This window comes from Ambystoma mexicanum, chromosome 6p (genome assembly GCF_040938575.1).
Source record: "Ambystoma mexicanum isolate Mex_15411 chromosome 6p, UKY_AmexF1_1, whole genome shotgun sequence".
Lineage (NCBI taxonomy): Eukaryota > Metazoa > Chordata > Amphibia > Caudata > Ambystomatidae > Ambystoma > Ambystoma mexicanum.
Genome location: NC_090935.1, coordinates 1,486,769,250 through 1,486,790,767, shown reverse-complemented (window position 1 = coordinate 1,486,790,767; position 21,518 = coordinate 1,486,769,250). Strand labels below are relative to the sequence as shown.

Genomic DNA, 21,518 nt, shown 5'->3' with positions numbered 1-21,518 from the left:
AATGAATTGCGATATTGGGTACACCTCTCGGATGTCCAGCGGTCTCCCCATACATCACCTCCTGTGTCTGAAACAATAGCACCATGTTCCTCAGTATCATGATTGTTTTCCTTTTTTATGCACCAACACAGAATATAGCATGTTAATGACTGTATATTGAAATGAATTGTGGACATTGACTTTCTTGATTATATATATATATGTATATACATTGTTTGTATCTTCCTCAACGATTCTACCTCATCGCTGCAAGAACATCTCAGCTCACCCATCAATCCACCAATATTGTTGTCCCCTATCCTATAAGAACACGCTGATATAATGTTTATTAACTGTTTCAATGCTATTGTCCCTGCACTTGTTAGGTTACACAGCAGACCAAGATATTTTGGCATTTGGCGCAGACAGAGTCTCTGTATCACTGTATCTGAGTAATGAATATGATGATAAGTATATGTTTTGGTTTCCTTGTAGGGTTTAGCATTTTTATGTGTGGACAAGTTATATGGTTGAGGTATATACCGGGGGTGTGTGACAGGGGCAGGTGTGTAAATATGAGAGGGAACCTTTTTAGGGAGGGTACTATTCGAGGCGATGTTCATACAAATTAACTTATTAATGTACAGAGAATGCAAGTAATGAATACCGTCACATGGAAATGGTCAAGTAGAGCAAAAAGGGGAGTGGTTGAAAAAAGAGGATATGATGAATACACAGTGAATGAAGTAGAAACAATGGCTGATGTGCACCATCTAGAATTTAGCAATGTATGGTATGGCAAAATGTGCTCAGTGGGGAAAGAGAGTGTAAATGGAAGCTGCTATGTCTGCTCCTTGATACCCCACATGTCGGTAGCACACAAAATGTTAGTGGCCCAGGATACACTATCTCTAGAAGCCCAGGACTTAGTTAATCTAGTGCAATGACAGGTTTGCAGCTTGTCCCATGGGTACAGAATACGACTGGTGTTAATGGATAGAAACAAAACAAAATATGCCAAGAACAATAAAGAGCCACAATGAAGACCACATCCACTACTGAAGATGGAAGGTGTACTGTTTGTATCGGACAGATGGCAAAAGGCAGTAGTAAGCTGCAGGCCAGGGGGACAGGTGGGGTTTGACGAAGAAGTAATGTTGGATGTTCCACTAGGATTCCAATTCCGAAGTTTAATAGTAGTTGCAAGAGGCCTATGATTGTTCTCACTAGGATTATAAATGTCAAAAGTATCGACTAGATCCCAATCTCTGGCACTTATCAAGTTGTAATCCATTCTAGATGTGCCATTGTGCCCAAAAAAGGTGTTTTGGCAGGTTGATCTGCTGTAAAATGGCCTTTGCAGACCGTAAGGTTCAAGTCAAACAGAATATGAGTGGCTTCAATGCCATGTGTTGGTGATGAATAGCAAGATTTTAGATCCCTCTGGAGTGGTCACCACTAGGTGTTGCAAATCAGGAGTTCCAGTGGAGCAATGATCTATAGTCCAATTTATGTTTGAGCTCACCCAGATTGTTAGTCCTCCTCTAGATCTTCCTCTATGGCATTTAGTCGCCAGAATAGCGTAGGCTGAATAGCCCTGAATCTCTTATCACGTTTCTTGAATGCAAATTAAATCATGGCCAATGATGAAATCTTTCCCGTCAGGATCTTCCAGATGTTTCTTGATGGCTGCAATGTTCCATGATAGCATTTTAATTTTGAGTGGCAACAAATTAGCCCCTTTAGTATGGTCTGAGGTTAGTCAGTCCACACCCTCCAGATCCACACCATTGGTAGATTGTTGGATTATGGCCAGATTCTCCTGAGGCTTTATACCAAAAAGACCAGATTGAGGGTGGTATGGTCTCTGTGTAATTCCAGACTCCTTGGGAGAATATGTTCAGAGCTCTATAGATAGGAAGCCCTCAGCCAAAGTGCTGTTCCCGGGGTACCTGGAAGAAATCTTCTGAACCAGTTGACAACTGGACTGGATAATATAATCTCTAATGACTGATGGACACCCCCATAAATGGTGCAGACAATGGATTACTTTGATTGTTAGTGACTACTTGTTTTCGAGCTGGCCAGGTGCCAGTCATGCTATATTGGTCACGTAGATACACTGGTCCCCCCTGAGCTGTAGGTACATGTGCATTTGGGTGGTGTCCCTGTTAGGCTGATAGAGTAGCCTTGCAGTTGGCAAATTCTCATTAGGTATAATATTGATAGGTGCTCTCCTGGGTGGGTTAGGCTGGGCATAGCTATCTATAACTTCATCTACCACTATTGGTAGCCCCCCATGATTCCTACCAGGCTGGTTAAATATGAGAGTTGGAGTTGTGTGTGGTGCACCGCCCCCAGTCTTGGTGCCCCTCTGGGTCTGGGTAATTCCTTGAATGGCACTAGCAGTTGGGTTGATCCCACCTTGCGTCAATCCCCAAGATGTATTCCTGTAGATTCCTTGGTTGCTGGCAATGTGGATCTGAACAGGGGTGGGTACAGTTAATGTGCCTAACTTCTCAGTTATAAATGACGCTGCGTATCTCAACTTGCTTATTTCTGTCATAATCAGTTGTAAATCCACCCTGTGTGGCAACTACAGCCAGGGCTTGAAAGAATATTAATCTTTATGGGTTTATGGGCTGGCTGTTTCACCACAGTGTTAGTCCCTACCCCCCAGAGGTGATCTGTGGAGGTGTGTGGGTCCTGTCATACTGTTGGGCTATTTCAGAGTTATTTTCTATGGCTCTAGCTCTACAGCTGCCCTGCCCTTGCTACAATTTCACTTCTTTGGGCTTGCTGCTTTCAGTGCACTGAAGATCTACTAGTGCTCCAAAGCAATTTGATAATGAGATGTCCAGTGGAATCGCAGTATGAGGTCCTGGAGGATATATTTTTGCCGCCACTGGGTTAGCTCTCAGCGTGTCACCTTCGTTTATTACTTCGTTGTTGTTCTCTAATGAGAGGCTTATTCCGCTGGTAGGACAAACTTGTGGGTTTTACCTTCCCTCTCAAGTTGCCCTGGTTCCTCTCTGATAGTGCATAATCTTCAATTATTCTGGCCCTGTCATAGGAATGGAGAAATTCTTTCCTCCCTTTTGGTGCTTTCGCTTTCTCACATCATAATCATCTATAGGGTCCTTGGCAAGTACCCTGCTATTACCACTACTGGCTGTGTTGTAAAGAGGACCCGGTTTTTCAGGGCCCCCTACTTCAGTCTCAATAGAATCTGCAGTTGACACTGCGCAGTTCGATTTAACCTCCTGTCTTGGCTGTCCTTTAATGCTCCCACCATTTATCCCATTGATGTCATGCAACAAATCTTGTATCTCCGTGATTAACACATTGAAGTCTCTTATCGGTTTGAATAGTTTACAAAACTTCTTAGGGCCTTCCTTGGGAGAGGCAGCCTTCCTCTTTTCTATGAAATCTTTGGTTTGATGGAAGTGGTTGTAAGTGGGAAAAGGAATTTAGGGTATTGTATCACTAATTTCCCCTGGGTAGAACTGAGCAAACCCGCACAAATTGGATGATATTGTGTGTTGGTCATGGCTATTCAGCACAGAAACACCCAGGGCACGGCAGCAAAATAATAATTACAATTGTTTCAGGTATAAGCAGGGTGGCCAAGAAGAGCAAGAAAGTAATGCCATTGATAGGTAGTGTGTGTCAGTTTGGAACAGAGTTAGGTGAATCCAGCAGATCGTTGCAGATTTCAAGCAGGTTTCAAACAGTTCTTGCCAGATAGAATGGATTGGGCAAAATTTGTAAACAATTGAAATGATAAAATGTACCTTGGCATTAGATGTTATTGTTTCAATTCCAGTCCTTCCCAGTACTTCCTGGGACCTTGTCCCGCCTATTTATGAAGATAATAGAAAAGTAAGGAAAACAAGCTAGGTACTGAGCAAGCCGTGGGACTCAAGTGTCCCTTCAGGAGGAACAAGCACAGAGGCAAGCACCGCCAAACATACCATGCCTATGACCCTCACAGGCTTCAGCCGTGCAGGTTTCTGCTGCAAGGTTTAAACCACATGGGGCTTGGCCAACGGCTGCTTCCTGGTAACGTGGATACTGTAGGCTGCTGGAAATTCTGTGGATGCCTCGACCTGCAGCCAAACACTGCGCCCTTGACCCTGCATGGGCAAATTAATTAACTGGGCATACTCTAAAATCAATCTCTGCAGGGAGTGAGGGGTTTGAGCCATTAACATTGTGCCGTCTGCATATGCCAAGGTCGGTATGATATGATAGGTTATTTATAACGCGCTTAATACCCAGAGGTTTCTAAGCGCGGACCCGGCCATTGAACCTGTGGTGCTACATGTCGTCTTACTTCCAAAGCTTGCCCCTGAGCTATCCTGCGGGGGGGGGGGGGGGTAATGCTATGTACATCAATTAAGAGATGGCAGCTCCCACTGAAGGATATAGATCATTAACGTATAAACTAAACAATAAAGGAGCCAGCATAAATCCATGCAATACCCCCATTTTTACCGCTAAAAAAAACAGTAAAGCATCCATCTGCGCCACTCCTAGCACATGCGTTCGTGTTCAGATGGATGACTTAAAGTATGGTCAGTAGTTCAGCTCGGCATTTTTGGAACTGATTACTGGCCACAATTTTTGGTGATTAACCTTTTCAAATGCTGTGCTCAGGTCCGTAAAGTCAAATAAGTAGGCTTTTTATGAATAAAAAGTGAATTGGGACGGGAGGATAGCTCTTTGGCAACGCACGGGTTAAGGAAGTAAGACCACGCAGAGAAAACAGGTTCGAATCTTGGACTCGTGCCTGAAGGGGAAAAAAGGGAAAAAAACGCACGTTATAAATAACCTGCTCTTCCACAATGAAACTAGCGCCTAGATACCTACGGGTTATGAGCGCTGCAAATAAATGCAAACAATACAAATATTGTCAAGTTAAGATCCAGACATTGCCCACTTACACCTAGGCCTTGCGAAAAAACCCATTTGTTTTGGTGCAAGTACTTTATTCTGTTCAACAACCCAAACTTCCATTTTGCCAAGCAGGGCATGGCCAAGTATTTAAAAAGTAGAGTCCAAAAAACGAAATTGGCCTATAAGACGTTGGGTGCTCAATAGGACCTTTCTTATAGATTGGTTAAATAATCACTATGACTTCGGCATGAGACCAGAGCATACTATAGCATTTAAAAGCAATTGTTATTACAGGGGTCCAGAGGTCCAATTCTGCACATACTAGGGGCCTCATTACGAGAAGGGCGGTAAGAGGTTAACGGCACCGGTAAAGGTGCCAGAGCCGTTAACCCCTTACCACTCTATTACGAGGTCCGCTCACGGGACCTGCTCAGTATGCCAGGTTTTACCAGACATCCTTAGCGGGTCCCGCGAGCAGCCCAGCATGCTAACAGCGGGCCCATCATTAACGGGCCCATTGTCGGCATGCTCCTCATTCCCATTGAGCCCTATGGGGGCTCAAAAGGGAATGGGGATGGACCGGGTCCGGGTTCCCTGAATGTGGAAATATTGGGCCCTCCAATGTCGGAATGGCCCGGTATTTCCCCATTCAGGGAACTAAGACCGGCACCCAGGTTTGGAGGCAGCCATGCACTTATTAAGGGCATGTCTACCTCCAAACCCGTAATGAGGCCCAGGTCTGACGGTATGCTGTCTTGTCCTGGGCAGAAATTGAACCTTTGTTTCCTAATAGCCTCTCGTACTTCCGTCATAGAGAACACTAAGGTCTGATTAGATTGTTTTCAGGACTCACATGTTTCTGAAACGGAATAACAAAAGCATTTGTTTCCCCTGTATTAGTAGTTTTCCTCCATAGATTTGAAAAAATAGTCATCCCAAATATGAGCGGGGACCATAGTTTCTAGGCCAGTCCTGGTTCGCTAGTATTGTGGACCAAGGTCACTAATTCCCAGAAATGTTTGGATTGATTCATGTCAGCTGCATCAATCATATCTTGAGTTTTGGTCAAGTTGTGTTTTCCTAAAGGCTATTTGTTCCTTATAATTAGCTCTACCTACACATTTTTTATCAAATGTTTATATCATTTGAGGAAACAGTAGTGACTACATGTGTACTGTTCCCAATTGACAAGGGACCCATTTGGGCAGTGTGCAACAATTGTCCATATCTAGTGTCCGGTGTGGCCCTAATATACATATATTGATTGATCCGTGGCTCTGTTGAATCTCATAATTGTTGGCACCTCCTACTCACCTCCTACTCAAGTACTGTATTGAATACAGATTAAATATACAATCAAGAGGAACGTTTATTTAAAAGGGGGACTGGGGCACCCCCATATTTCGTTTCGTATTAGGGCATTTGGCACTCTTTGAGAGTCCAAGTAGTCTCTTTAAAAAGACATTTTACTTTCCCACTAGTTTTTCACTAGGGATATATCCCCATAATTCCACCCCATACGCTGCACCCAGCACTGTTTTTTTACTTTACTCCTCAATGGCTGCAGATATAGATCTCTTTCCCAAGCTGTTACCAAATTTAACTACAGTTTGAGTTAATCTTGCCAGCTATGCTGCACTCTTTTTTCTTTGGCCATTCCATGTACCCCTTTGTTTTCTCTACAGCTTAGATAATCAAACTGCTTGACTTCCCTGTGTTTGTACCTTTTTAACTAGAGGTCCACTTTTTGTGCATATTCATTTTTGGGACAGCATACCAAGAGTTTAGTTTTAGCTCCATGAATCTACAACACTTTTTTCACAGGAATTAGAGAATAGTGATACCTGCTTCGTCAAGCCTTCTAGCCAATAGGTGTTTTAGAAATTAGGATGGGATTGTTTGCATACAATAATATGCTGATTTCTTTTTTCCGTGTAAAGTTGATGCGTCAGCCTCTAATCTGCTATCTTCATTAGCAAAATCATTGATAAATAAACAACAAAAGAGTTGGTGCCAATATGCACCACTGCCGGACACCCCTCTTAATAGTAAAGGAGGCTGAAGTTTCCCCATATTGATTCAGTCTCACTCTAGCCTTTGTATTGGGATGAGGATACCGTCCAGTAACCTAGGAGGGACTCCAAAAGACAATAACAATTCCTTCCTAAGTATGCTATCAAAAGCTGCCGTCAAATCTAAAAGAAGGAGGTAAAATAGAACACCCTATGACATGGATGTACTTGTGAATAATTAGCGTTAGTCTGAACACCTGCTCTGTACAACTGACACCCTTCCGAAAACCTGTCTGCCATGAGCTAAGGCTGTTTGTCTCTTCTACCCATTCTTCCAATCTATTCAATAGGACCTTTCCATGGATATTACCTTTGCAATCCAATAAAGAGATTGCTTGGTAATTACTGTGTTACCTTTTTTGAAAATGAGGATTATTTTTCTGCTGTTCTCCAAGACTCTGCTGTCTGTTTACCAGGTTTGACAGCATTAAACAATATGCAAATATAAGGTGCCCAAAACAAAATATTTGATTCATATAATTCAACTGGGACCTTTTCTGGACATGGCACTTTGCCGCTATTTTGAGACTCAATTCTTCTCCTTAGTTCATCTATCGAGAACTGTTCATTTTCTGGTACAAGGAAAACTGACACCTAGGAATGTCAATTCATGAAACAAGTTTGTGAGATTTTATGCATCATTAAAAATCTGTTTTCTAGTTTTCTAGTACAATCCTGACTTGGGCTAGATTGAGTGAATATGTTTCTTTAAATTGTCTGATTTTTTTGTTGCTTTTAAGTGATGACTTTGGCATCACCAACAGTGTTGCTTGGGTTATCGTAATGAACACACAGCACTATTTCAATTGAATGCTTAGAATTGATGCATATGTATTAATCATTCCTGGAGGGACACTTCCATTGTTTTGCTACATGTTTTCCCAAGTCCCTCTCACAGTTGGGGTTAGCCTGTGTGTGTCAATCAATCTTACTGATTAGGCCGTGTGTAGAGCCAATTTGGGTTGTTAGACTTTTTGTTATTGGCCTTTAGAAGCTTTCTGTATTTCCTACTTTGGAGTGGCAGGTCTTTTCTTTACTTGACCCTGGCTTGGGCATCCCCTGAAATAGTTTAGTTCTTCTTTGTTAGCATATAGTAAACACATGAGGGATGAATTAGAGTTATTATTAATTTTTCTACATTTTTCATCTGCTCTGTAAATAATTGTGATGTCTGTATGTGTGTCCGTTGCATTTTTACTTGTTATTTTTGTCAATTCATGAAAAAGGTTTGTGAGATTTTATGAATCATTACAAATCTCTTGTCTAGTATTATATTGACTTTGGCTAGATTGAGTGAACATTTTTCTTTAAATAGCCTGATTTTTAAATTGGTTTTAAGTGATGACTTTGACATCACCAACAGTGTTGCCTGGATTATCATACTGAACACACAGCACTATTTCAATTGAATGCTATGCTTAGAATTTATGCAGATGTATTACTATTTGCTGGAGGGATAATGTAATTGTTTGTTACCTAGGAATGGATCACAATTATCCTGTGACTCGTCATAGGGAGTGTTTAAATGAATGCTCATACAAGGGTACCTTACACACTTCTTTCACTCCTTTGCCTCTATTCTCTAGATCCGAGCAGTTGACTAACCTCCAGAATGCTTTGTTGTCCCTATTACTAATTGCCTGATTGAGCTCTCTCCATTTCTTGCCCTCAAATTCCTCCTTCTTTTTCTCAGTTACATTTTTGAAATCGTAACTGGCAGCTTTTACCAGCTCAGTATTCATCCGCTAGTTGTCTTTAGTAAGCCTAGTGAGATGCATGTTTGCCTTCCTACACTCTATATCATGCCACTTATAAATTGAATTGTTGGGCTTGATGAACTTGTATCTTGACTAATTAAGTGGCTGTAATGATCAAATACAATATTGATCTATGTCTATTACCACAGCTGGCTTGCATATTGGGATGCCCATTGTATTTTCTATAAAGGGAATACATTTATTGTATACAGTAGTAATAGTGGTATTGTCCTTTAATCGGTCCCATGAGATTCTGATCACATCTCTCTGTGTGTTTCTTTATCAGAGTCAATGCACCTCACAATGTTTTCCCTTTTAATTGCCAAAAAATAAATTCCCTGGTCCTGGTCACTCCCCCCATGGCCTCAAAAATGTTCACATGGGACCATTGACTGATTCTCAGAAGTATATAATCAATAAGTGAGTAGCACTTTTAATTCCCAAAAGTTGGTTTAGCTAGAGTGTCTCTGTCTGTCCTCCCATTATATGCTCTTAACCCTAAAGTAAAATTACTTTTTGCATCCTCATGGTACAGATAATGCACCTTCTCAGGAGATACAGCCCTAGTCTCTGGGACATCCCATGCATAATCCTCTTTGTTCATTAGTCTGTTCATCAGAGGATGTGGTTCAAACTGGAGATCAAAGTCTCCCACAACTATAACTATATTCTCTGCTTCATGACTTCTTATATTTTTAGATTAATTTACCATATCTTCTACCAATCACACAGTTGCACAACCATTAATGCCACATGGTCTATTATTACACGGCCCCCGGTAGAGGGCGTGTAGTTATGGTTAAGTTGCTAAACCCATAGGAAGACCGCTTTTTGGAGGCTTATAACTTCGCTCCCTCTAAATTAATCCTCACCAAACTTTGCAAGGAATGTATATGGCCCGCTCTAAAGTTTATTGGCAAGTTGGGTGAGGTTTTGTCAAGGGGGGGCAAAGTTATAGCGGGTCCCAATTTCTTTTTTTCGATAGACTGAATGAAGAAAGAATTTGCGCATGCGTACAGCCCAAACCGGTGGACGGATTTTCACCAAATTTGCGCCAGGAGTGGCGGCTCAGCCCAAACCGGTGGACGGATTTTCACCAAATTTGCAACAGGAGTGGCGGCTTGGTCCCAAAAGCGTGCATCTGTAAATTTTGTGAAAATCCGTTTTGTAGTTTTTTCAAAAAACAGGTAAAATATAGTCCCAAAAAATGTGTGATATCTGCCTCCACTCTGCGGTCCCATTTCCATGTTCGCTCCGTGAATAGGACCCTGATTGGTCCGGAGGGTGGCGTAATGTCCGCAGACATATGACGCGCCCGCTGATTGGCTGGCAGTAAGCGTGATGTGCGTCACATTTTTCGGAAATGCCGCCATGTTGTATCTGTGGATACAGCGACGGCAAACGGGGCTCAAAAACATGCTTTGAGGCATCTGATGGTTGGAACAGGGGCTGGAAAGAGTAGGGGAATGAAAAATTGTTCATATGATGTATTTGTTTAGCTGGAAGAAGACAGTGGTGTGCGCACGGTGTCCACGAATAGTACGGCTGTTCGCGTATGGGTCCTCAGGCAGGCAGCCTTCATTAGTGTAGGATAGGTCCTGAGGTGAGCAGTTTATGTGGTGACTGCAGGCAGGCTTTATTATGTAAGGGGAGTGGATTGTAGATGATGTGAGGATGTTTGTATAGGGTGTATTATGCTGTGTTGTGTGTGGTAAGCCCCCAGACTCATGGGTGCATCGCCGGAGGACATGCACCCAAGAGTCTGCCCACTGGTTGCAAGTACTGCAACATAATATAGCCATGTTGTCAACATTGTGATAGTGGTACATGGAATGCACACATTTGTATACAGAAAGCAATGTGAAGATTACAAAGAAGTAAGATACCAATAATGGTATACTTACTGTTTGTATTGTTGAGGGTCTATAGTATGTCTAGAAAAGTGTACAGGGGCTGGTTTATTGGAGTGAAGAATGTGGTTACTGCTTGTTCGTATTGGAATAATATGTGTATAGAAGTGGGCAGGGTTTCAGGTTGTTGGCTTATGTGTGTGGTTTGTGACCAGTGTACAGATTGTTGCGTGAATGGGTGTGTTATGTTGTGGTGATTGTGACCAGGTACTACAGTTTTGGGTGCATGGCTGGAGTTGATGGAGTCAACAGTCCAGTTTGTGCCCTTTTGTGAAGTGTTGGAATACTATGTGTGCAGAAGTGGGCAGGTCCTTAGGTGGATGGTTTATGTGTTTGGGTTGTGGCCACTGGGCAGATTTTTGGGTAGTTTACTGTATTATGATGTATTGGTTGTGGGCAGTTAATAGAGTCTTGGGTGCAGAGGCCATGTATTGAAGAGTTTGTGCATTGGTTGGAAGTACAACAATAGTATGTGAACTGAAGTAGGTAGGGCGCAGGTGGCTGTTTTATGTTTGTGGGTTGTGGTAACTGGGCAGATCATTGCATGCAAGGCTGTATTATGTTGCTGTGTGTGTGGCAAGGGCCTAGACTCTTGGGTGCATGGATGGAGGCATAACAGCCTAACACTGTTAGGATTTTATCGTGCATTTCGGAATGTAAGTAGTTAGTTACATAGAAGTTAGTATTAGCTACATGGAGAGATGATCCTACCTTACAGAGTGTGTGTGTCACACGGCTGAGGAAACATGGGTGGCAGGGCCATGTTAAGCACCTTTGGATCCCTGGGCACAGCCATATTTGGGCCTCCCCTCCACCAAACCAAAGGAATTACTTCCAAACTTTAGAAAAAGAGTATAGTGAGGCATAGTTTTCAAATAGTGTTTCTATTAGATATTAAAAGAGTAAAGCAGAAGTTAAAAACTTTAAAGAGTAGAGTAGACTTTAAAATATGCTTGCCCGAGTCCTGAAGTGGGTGGTCTAGTCCATTGTGTCTTCTACCCATTCTAGTGAAATGGCCTACATAAGAAGAAAGATCAAGTAATGGGGTAAACGATGCCACTGGCAAATCTTAAGAACCCAGTACAGTTATGGACGAGATATGGATGCATTCTGTGTTTGGGTTGTGGTCACTGTGCAGACTGTTTGGTAGCATACTGTATTATGATGTATTGCTTGTGGGCAGTTATTAGAGCCTTGGGTGCAGAGGCCATTCATCAACTAGTTTGTCCATTGGCTGGAAGTATTGCAATACTATGTAAACTAAAGTCGGTAGGGATTAGGTGGCTGTGTTATGTTTGTGGTTTGTGGTAAGTGGGTAGATGTTTGAATGCATGGCTGTATTATGCTGTGGTGGTTGTGGGCAGGGTCTAGAGTACTGAGTGCATGGCTGGAAACTATAGAGTGTAGGGTATGCACACAAGAGTGTAGGCCGTGGGTACAGGCACCACAGTATAATATACCTATGCATTCCACATTGTGATATTGGTATGTGGATTGCAGAAATATGTGTAAAGACTGCAATTTGGAGATTACAAAGAAGTATGACACCAATAATTTTATACTTACTTTTCGTATTCGTATTGTTGAGGGCCTATGCAGTTTTTGTGCATGGTATGTGGAAATGTAGGAGTAATCGTTGTTTTGTTCTCTGTGATAAAAGAAAACATAACATGTTAGGGTAGGTACTTTGCCAGTTCATTGCATTGCAGACATTTGTATACTTTTTGGACCCTCATAATTAGTACTTCAGAAGTACCATGCTTTAAACAAGTGTACTGTGCAATGTGTGCAGTTCTTGTGTTTCTTCGCACAATCATTGGGTCTGTGGAGAAAATAATTCATACAGGATTAAAAAAAAAACTTCTAAATTAATATTAATTTGTTGTTATGTTGCACAGTTCGTTTTAGTGACTTGTGCACTAATTACAGCAATGTTTAAGGTGCATTGTTGCAGTAGGAGGACTGACTGGTGTATGATTTGTCTTTTGGAAGTGGTGGTAGTATGGTTGCAGTTAGATACCAGTTGGCGTATTCTAACTGTTTATCTGTTTCCTCTTTTTGCAGTACTGCTTTATGCGTTTGGCTGTTGCTGATGTTTTGTAAGTATTGAGGCATTGCACTGTGATATTGCAGAATTGTGGGGGGAGTTAGATACCTGTTGGCGTATTCTAACTGTTGATAGTTTGGAAGTTGTTGAGGGTATGTTTGTCGCACTGTGGTTGCTGAAGGTTGAGTTTGGCAGTTTGAATATTGAAGTATTATGGTTGCGGTTAGATACCAGTTGGCGTATTCTGTTTACAGTCTCTCATTTTTGTAGGGTATGTTTAGAAGCTTGTTCATTCTTGTTGGTACATTTACGTTTTTTCAATATTGTGTAGTGCCGTTGTAACACTATGTGTGTACTTAATAATATGAGTGTATTAATTGCATTGGTATGGGCATTGTTAGACAGTTGTTGTCTTATTCTAGTAGTTGGTGGTTTCAGAGGTTACCGAGGACAGTTTTGAACCTGCATACTCAGTAAACCTTTTTAAAGTACCACTCATGAATCGATTTCAAAGGTTACCGAGGACAGTTTTAAACCCGCATACTCAGTATATTTTTTTAAAGTACAATTTATAAAACAATATTAGTGTGTATTTTCTACACTTATTGTTTTTGTGACTGCAATCATTAGGTCATTGGGGAAAACATTGTGTAGCAGGCAAACTGATGTATTTTTTGGATAGTTGCTCTATGCTAAGTTCTTTCAGTTTCACAGAGTAGAAGGTAATTTCTTTTTGCAATTATATGTGTACTGGTGGGTGTCGCGGAGTAGGTTATTCTCATTTTGTAGATCAGTGAGTGAATTTTGGTTTCAAGAATATTGAGTAGGCATTTGCAAGATTTTCTGGAAATCTCTGCTTTAGAGTAAAGGAAGTATCATTGCATTCAAACCATACGCATTGCTTTTTTAATGTATGCATTATAGTGACCTGCACTGGTTGTGTCGCCCGTGTGGTAGTTTATGGCTACCGTTGTGAAGGTAAGCTTGCAGTTGTTTTGGTTCCATCTGCATTGTATCTTAAAAGCATTATTATTATGTATTGGCTATGTGATTGTATCTGTAAGGTGGAATGATTATCGGAATTGCAAGTAGTACATAATATGCTATGGTTTGCATTTGTACGAATTGCTGAAATCGAATGGATTCACAGTTATTTATAGATACATAGACAAAGCGCTCATTAGGAACTTGTTCCTGCATCACATGGTTGCAGAGAGTGCATATGGTCCCAAATGTAAGAAATCCGGAAGATTTCATTTATAGGTATGTTTTTGCTTTCCAGTACTTGTAGTAAGTACATTCAAAATTCCTGTGGATCTTCTTGTGTGTTTATAGTGAATCTCAATATTCCAGCACAGTAGTCCAATTGCTGCCTTATTCCTGAGACACTGTAAACACAACTGGTCTGAGCCGTGTAAATAAATGATTTCCACAATTTGTGGCAACTGGAATAGAACATTGATTGCTATGTATAGCAATTTACACCAGTTGTATTGGAAAATTTTAATGGACCATAGAATTCTGTGTCTGAGTCATTTGATGGAAGTCCACGTGCTTTGTTCGAAGAGGTAGTTCTCTTTGTTTGTGCAGTTGGGTATGTATTTTCCTTTTCAGTTTATTTTTCTGTGGTTTTGGTAGTTGATGGAGTATGAGCTGATTTCAATTTCTTTGGTGGTACTGTTGGGAGAGCATGTATAAGTTCTGATTGCATTCATTTTCTTTTACAAAGTTTGTGTTTTTGAGGAACTGGGTACATTTTCAGATGGGGTGTGTAGAGTGCACGTAGTCTATTGTACTCTATGATGCAAGGAATGTCAGCGTTGCCTTTAGTTGCATCAAAATTGACTAGAAATAGTCCTTCAAGTGTACGTGGGCGTGACAGTGCTACGTAACTCATGCCTCCTTTAAAGACTGTGCTGCCAATATCAATCAATGCTTGATCGAAGGTTAGACCTTGCGATTTATGAATAGTGAGTGCGTATGCTAGTGACATAGAAAACTGTTCTCTGCATACATAGATGACTTTGAAAAAAAGGAATCGGGCTGTTGAGTGTCCTATCCTTTTAACTTCTGAAACTTTGTCAAAGTGGATGTTGACAAACTGAATGCTGTTGTCACATGGGTATTTCTGGAAGCTTACAACTGTATCAAGTGCTCCATTAACTAAACCTTGCTCCACGTCAAGGTTATGCTTTAGCATTATTTTACAGTGTAAACACAATGTTATCATTTTATGCAAACCACCTGTGTTAGAGATAGAGTTTTCTAAGGTATATAGTCGTGCTATGGTTTTATGACACATAGGTATTGTCATACCGTGTACGTCCAGTTTATCCGTGCAGTACATTTGCACTAGTGGTTGCATTTCTTTTTTAAGCATTGTTTCATTGAATTGTGCACAACTTGCTAGAGTTGGCATTAAGGACATACGGTTGACATTTGTGTGTGCTATTGTTCCATGGCATCAGCAGCACATGTGTTATGCCCGTACAGCTCATGGACGCGTCTGGTATTTAGGATAGACTGAGCTTACTTAGATAGTACACCAATCCGAATGCTTTTTAAAATATTGGCGTGCGGACTGATGCCTGTTTTCAGTTAATTCTCTTCCAAGAGTTTTACGGCATAGCATGTGCCCTAAGGTTCTAAAAATAGGTTCACCATTCACTGGTGTTAATTGAAGGAGATCTCTGAAAACAATAACATGTTTTCCTCCAAAGAGTTCTTCGTAGTCTATTTTGAGGACCTCTTGCAATCTGAGGTGAATCAAAGCCAACATTAGGTTGGAGGCCATGCTCACCTTATCTATTAGGAGCATTTTCATTTGTTTCAAAATCTGTGTAGCTTTATAGCAGCTTCTGTTGAAAGTTTGTAGTAGCCTAATTTGTTTTGGTGTTCTACTGGAAGGAGTAGCAATCAGTGTAAAGTGACACCACCTATGTTGTAGGCAGCTAAACCTGTGGGGGAGGTTACAACAGCTGAAAGCTTGTTTGTTAATTGTTGGAGAAATGCACTGATGATTTGTATTAAGAATGTTTTGCCTGAACCAGCTTGACCACTTACATACAGCAGTACCGGTTTATAGTGTTGACAGGTACATGTTTTAGTTTTGTACTGCATACCATGTTCAATTTCTTTAGTTACTTCTAGGAAAATGGTATGCTGCTCATTGTTTAGTTGTGATTTCAGTAGAGCAAAGTCTTCTGCAGATTGCTCATACTGATACATGGTGTTCTCTACTTCAGTCATGGCTAATCTTGTCTCATTTGCTATGAGTGGCTGTCCAAGTGTTTTTTGGCTTCCTGTCAGAGAAAGTTGACTGCTCTCAGGAGTGTCTATATTTGGTTGTGCTTGAAGTTCTACTTCTTGTTGGTTTTCATTGTCCAACATGTTTCTGTACTGCGTAAAGTCTTTGGGCCTCATTACGGGTCGGGCGGTCCGGAATTAACAGTGGCGGTAAACCCGCCGCCACTGTTAATTCCGGACCGCCGGATCCCGAGTCCTGCAGGCGGGAGGTGATCTTCCCGCCAGGTCTGACCTGGCGGGTTGAACACCTCCCGCCTGCAGGCAGACGTGGAAACACCAGCACCATCACGAGATGGTGCCGGTGTTTTCACTTCCCCATTCCCATTGAGTCCTATGCGACTCAATGGGAAGGGGGATTAACACCATTCCGCCTCTGTTACTCCCGGGACACCGGGGCTGTAATGCCCTTGTAATTCCGGGAGTCACGGAGGCAGAGTGGTAATACGAGTCTGGCGGTAACCAGGCGGTTTTACCACCGCGGTTACCGCCGGACTCGTAATGAGGCCCTATATCTGCTATGGTGCTTTCACTTGCATTTAAAGCATCTTCACAAGAGGCAGGGGTCTCTAATAAATCTTTTTCTTTTCTCCATGGTTTAAAAAGTTGCAGTTGGGACATGGGGTATAGTACTTTGTGTTGAGGCGTTTTTAATGACAGCTTCATATGATTAATCAGGCTGCATTTGTTAAGTTTCACCAGGCTGCCCTCTCAACTTTCCACTGTGTATTTACATTTTTTCTCATCTGGTTTAATGCTATTTTTGTATGAGAAGTTTTGGGCTATGTGGTATAGGCCCATGGTTTCTAAAGCAGTACTCCTGTTTGGGTAGTATGTGTCCAATAAGTTGTTTTTCAAAATGTCCTGGCTGTTGAGATTGTTTTTGGCTATTGTTTCTATGTCTTGGTACGATTTCAGAACTCTTTTTTCTGGATGCAGTAGGACCAAGGCTTAGCCAGACTATGTTTTTCAGATTTCCCATATAAGGTGCTGCCGATTAAATGGCCTGCGGCTTCGTAGCAGCCACATGCTCTATTTGAGAGCATTTTTATGTCAAAGCTGTACAATTTCTGTGACAGCATCTTGTCTGATGATATGTCACCCGAGAGGTATTTCAGCTTTGTTTTCTCTGCTTTGTGGCTGTGACATATGTAACTGCAGTGGAATTGTCTGCAATATCTGCAAATCTATATTTGCATTCCATAGGAGGGCAATGGTTGCATTGTAATCATTGATGTACTTTGATGCTTCGTTTCTTTCTATGTAGTATGTGTTCTTGGGAGATTTGTCTTTTACACTGTGTCTAACTGAAGACATGAAGCTGTTTACTTGTCTTGTTGCTGAAACTGGTCTAGGGAAACCAAAGCGGCATTTGGTGTAGTATTTGCCTTTGTTTCTATATTTGTGTCGACAACACTTGCCACACTTGAGTCTTTGAAACTGAAAAATGTGTGCATGTAGGTCACTATGTGTACTTTCTGAAGGGATTTCGCAAGTTACATATTTGAGAATGAACTGCAAAACAGTTGCATCTCTAGCCTGACCAAATTTAGGAAAATGTTTAATCCATAAAAGCATGTGGATGTGTGGTGCTCCTCTGGCTTAATATTCTTTTCTCCAAAAGAAGTGTTCCACTTCTCCGAGGGGAGGAAGTGTTTTCTTACAAATAAAGTGCAGCATGGCGATAAAGCGATGATGGAAGTACCTTGATACATTTACAGGATCAAGAGAGCAGAGTTGTCCTGGTGTTTTCATGTCTATACCTGTTTTTTTTTTATTTTCTATGCGTAGGAAAGTGTGCAAGTCTTCCCATGGATACTCTGCACAACTTAAAGTGACAAACCTTGTGGGTGGGCTAAGGTTGCATAGCATACACCATACATCTGTGTGCTGTCAGAATCACTATTCTTTCTTACCACGCATGTTTGCCAAGAGATTTATAAAACTTGACTGTAAACCTTTGTCTTTCTCTTGCACCTTTTGAAGTAGCTGCGTAGCAGCCATGTTTTGAAAATTGGAACCGGTTTTCAATGTATCTGCAACTCCACAACATAGCGTTGCTAGTTTACTTTCAAAGAGGAGGTGGAATGGCTATTTCACATTTTGTCTGAATCTAGGGTCTTCAGAATACATTCGGAAAGAGCGGTATGTGTTATTTGTGTGCACCTTTCATCGCACCTTCCACCTATTCCAGTAGGGAAGAGTAGAGGAAAGACTTGTGTTTCTACACTTTTTTCCCATATACTGATTGGCAATGATTTGGCTTGGCGCATTTGATATGTTTCCAGTGCATTGTCTATGGTGTCTTTGGAGCGCAGCGGGTCAATTGTATAGTGGTCTAAAATTGGAGGCTGCAGTAGGATCTAGAAGTTCAAATTGGCCAGTTGTTGAGGCGTCCTGAATTATTTCGATCGTTTCTCTCAGGTTTTCTTCAATGTTTATTTCTTTGTAGTATTCAACTAATTAAAGGTGCGTCACAAGTTTGCGGACATCCGGACAGGCGCAGCATCCTACGGACACCTCAATTTTGCTGGCGGACAGACCGGAAAGGCACATTGTCTGTAGGACACCTCCATTTTGTATCATTGTGGGCATCCTAGACAGTACCGCGCTCCGCTGACTCATAACGGGATTTAAAAAAAAAGGAAAACAAACACACACACACACACAAACAGCCAACAGTATACATATACACCTTTATTTACACACATACATAGACACAATTGGCAAAGGGAAGAGGTAGAAGAAATGGAGACATATACAGGGGAATTGGGGTTTTGTACAAGTTGGGCATCAGGGAAGGAAGGGATTGAGGTGTCATCATAACATCTCTCTTCACTGGGAATTTGTGGGGATGGTTGGGTGGGAAAGGGGGAAGGGGAACAGAGGCAGGTGGGGCAGTGGTATTTTATTTTTTTCATATTTCCTTGAACAAAATCTTTTAAGCTGACAAAATTGTTTAGCAATTGCTCCATTTTTGCGTCCAGGCTGTCTAGTTTTTCATTTTCTTTGCGTGTATGCCGTTGTGGAAGAGGTGCTGCTTGTGGTGCATTTTCTTCATTTCCATTATGTACTATTAAAGAAAAGAATATCTGCCAGGTGTATGTGAAGCAATACGTATTAACTGTCTTACTTTTCAGACTGTGTTGTGTATCAATGGGGTTACTATCTTCACTCATTTCGTCATGAGGGACATTTTCTTCCAGCCATTCTAGGGTGCTTGCCATTTCTGAGTAAAAAAAGAAAAATAATTTTTGCTACTATTGTACAGTGAACAAACTTTGCAATTATAAGAATACATGTAGTGTACTTACCACGTAAGTAGTGCAGTTCTGCTCTCAGTACTTTGCAGTTCTTCTGCTAACAGTTCCTTCTTCGTTTCTATGTAAAGCAGCACTGAGGTAATATCGTTGGAAGCAGACGTTAATTCTCTTGTTGGTACATTCTATCATGGTGCATACCCTATGCATTTGTTCTGTTCCTTTCATAAGTACAGAGTTTGTAGACCTACTGTATTTTTCATTGTAACTCACCTATGTGGTGCTGTTTGTATATGTTCAGTGTCTTTGCTGCATGGTACAACAATGTAAGAGAACCCCTGACCTTTTGAGCAATTTAGATGCTACCCGATGTCCTCGAACAGACACATACCCCCTGGTAAAAAGCTATGAAATTCAGTGAAAAAACATTGTTATAGGGACGTTATGGTTAAGTTGTGCTATCAAAAACCTATCAAATTCAGTGGGAAAAAACATTGTTAAAGGGACATTATGGTTAAGTTGTGTTACTAAAAACCTATCAAATTCAGTGAAAAAACTTTGTTAAAGGGAGGTTATGGTTCAGTTGCCCTAAGAAAAACCTATCAAGTTCAGTGAAAAAACTTTTTTAAACGGACGTTACAGTTACTTTGCACTAATAATAACCTATCCATATTATAGTTACAAGTTATGGAAAGTTAAGCAACCAGAACTCGCACGACCACTGTGCACTGCAAGGACTAACACCCATGACATCAAAAACGTACTGAAACTATAAATAGCAAATACAATTGAAAATCTCTTTATAAAGTTAATCAGCATTAAACTATCATAAGAAAAAATGACGTTTAAAATATATAAAAGAGGTATTAGACACAATACAGTTCAATAATAGAATCAGATCTTAATATTCCTTAGTTAGAAGATGGCCACCCCCAAGTGGCTAAGCTCTTCAGTAGGTCTTCCCTCCACCACTTCTCAACCCACTGATCTTATAGTTCAAAGTATGTGCAGAGGTGAACGCCTGAATAGTTTATGGGACTGCCTGAGTCTGATTCCTCACCGCCTCCTCATATTTTTATAATCTTGTAAAACCAAATACGGGATTTAATATGCTAGAATCCTGTAAAAATTATAAGAGCCAACGTAAGCCATGTCAGAGCTCTCACGTGAAATAAGTTGAAAAAGTGAATAGCATATGGGCCAAGTGTATACTACAGGCACTACTGCATAAACAATGGGGGCACATTATCTCACCCTCCTATGCTCCCGGCACCTCTATGGCACTCCATCAAACAGCCCAAGAGCGCTGGCTTGTATGCAACTTTGGCACGGATGCCGGCGCATCAGCACTTTGCCTTTTCCTCAGTGCAGGGGGAGTGGCAGGGGCTCACACCAGCCTTGCTCTCCCAGGTGGCCCGGCCCAACAGTGCTGACTTGAATGTGACTTTGACACAGATGATGGCGCATCAGCGCTTCACCTTTTCTTCGGTGCAGTGTGGTGTGGCAAGGGCTCAGAGCAGCCGAGCTCTCGTGGGCAGCACAACAGCTTTAGTAGCACAAGACAGGGTTACACAAGACCGTGAGAAAACTCTTCTGAGATCTCTGGAATGGAGAAGAGCAAAAATACCGGGAGAGCAAGAGATAAGGAAGAGTAAAGGATGTCAGCAAATGCAGCCATTTTTATAGCCACATCATCATCTAAGACCTGGCAACCTCACCAGGAAAACAACAGGCAGTCCCCGAATAAGGCTAGAGGTATCTGAGGTCATATAAACACAAATACTTATTGGTGTTGTTTTCCAGGGTCCATGCCAAAAAAAAACTTCAACAATTAAGATGCCTTGGACCCCCCCAAATGACAAAGGCCAAAGGCCAAAAGTCAGGCATAGCCACTGTCATTACCACACTTCCACCTTACTTCCTATTTGCTGAATCCTCCTTACTAGGATATTGTGCTGAGTCTCCTTTCAACAGAGATAGGCTGGAAAGTGGGGCTAAAGCCTGATAATAAGACAATAGCTCTGTTTTAGTTTGAAAGTACATGAAGTTGAAGCTGGTGTCCGGAGACAGAAGACAGGAGATGTTTTGAAGCAGGCCGGTAGAGAGTCCAAGAGGACCAGGATGAGGAGGAGCAGAGTGCAAGAAGCTGGAAGAGAGCTCCTGAAGGCCAGGACTGGAGAACAAACAGAGGCACCAAAAGTTGTTGGTAAGGCGTGAGGGAGGGATGGCTATAGATAATAATGGTGGCCTTTGAGATGGTGGTACCCATAGTGGTGGTAAAGGGGCAAGTT

General features: G+C 41.6%; 1 protein-coding gene across 3 annotated transcripts in view; it reads right to left on the bottom strand.

Annotated features, from left to right (window-relative positions):
• Positions 1-21,518, bottom strand: part of LOC138510563 (uncharacterized) — a 1,136,503-nt gene that overhangs the window by 937,933 nt on the left and 177,052 nt on the right. The window lies entirely within an intron of this gene.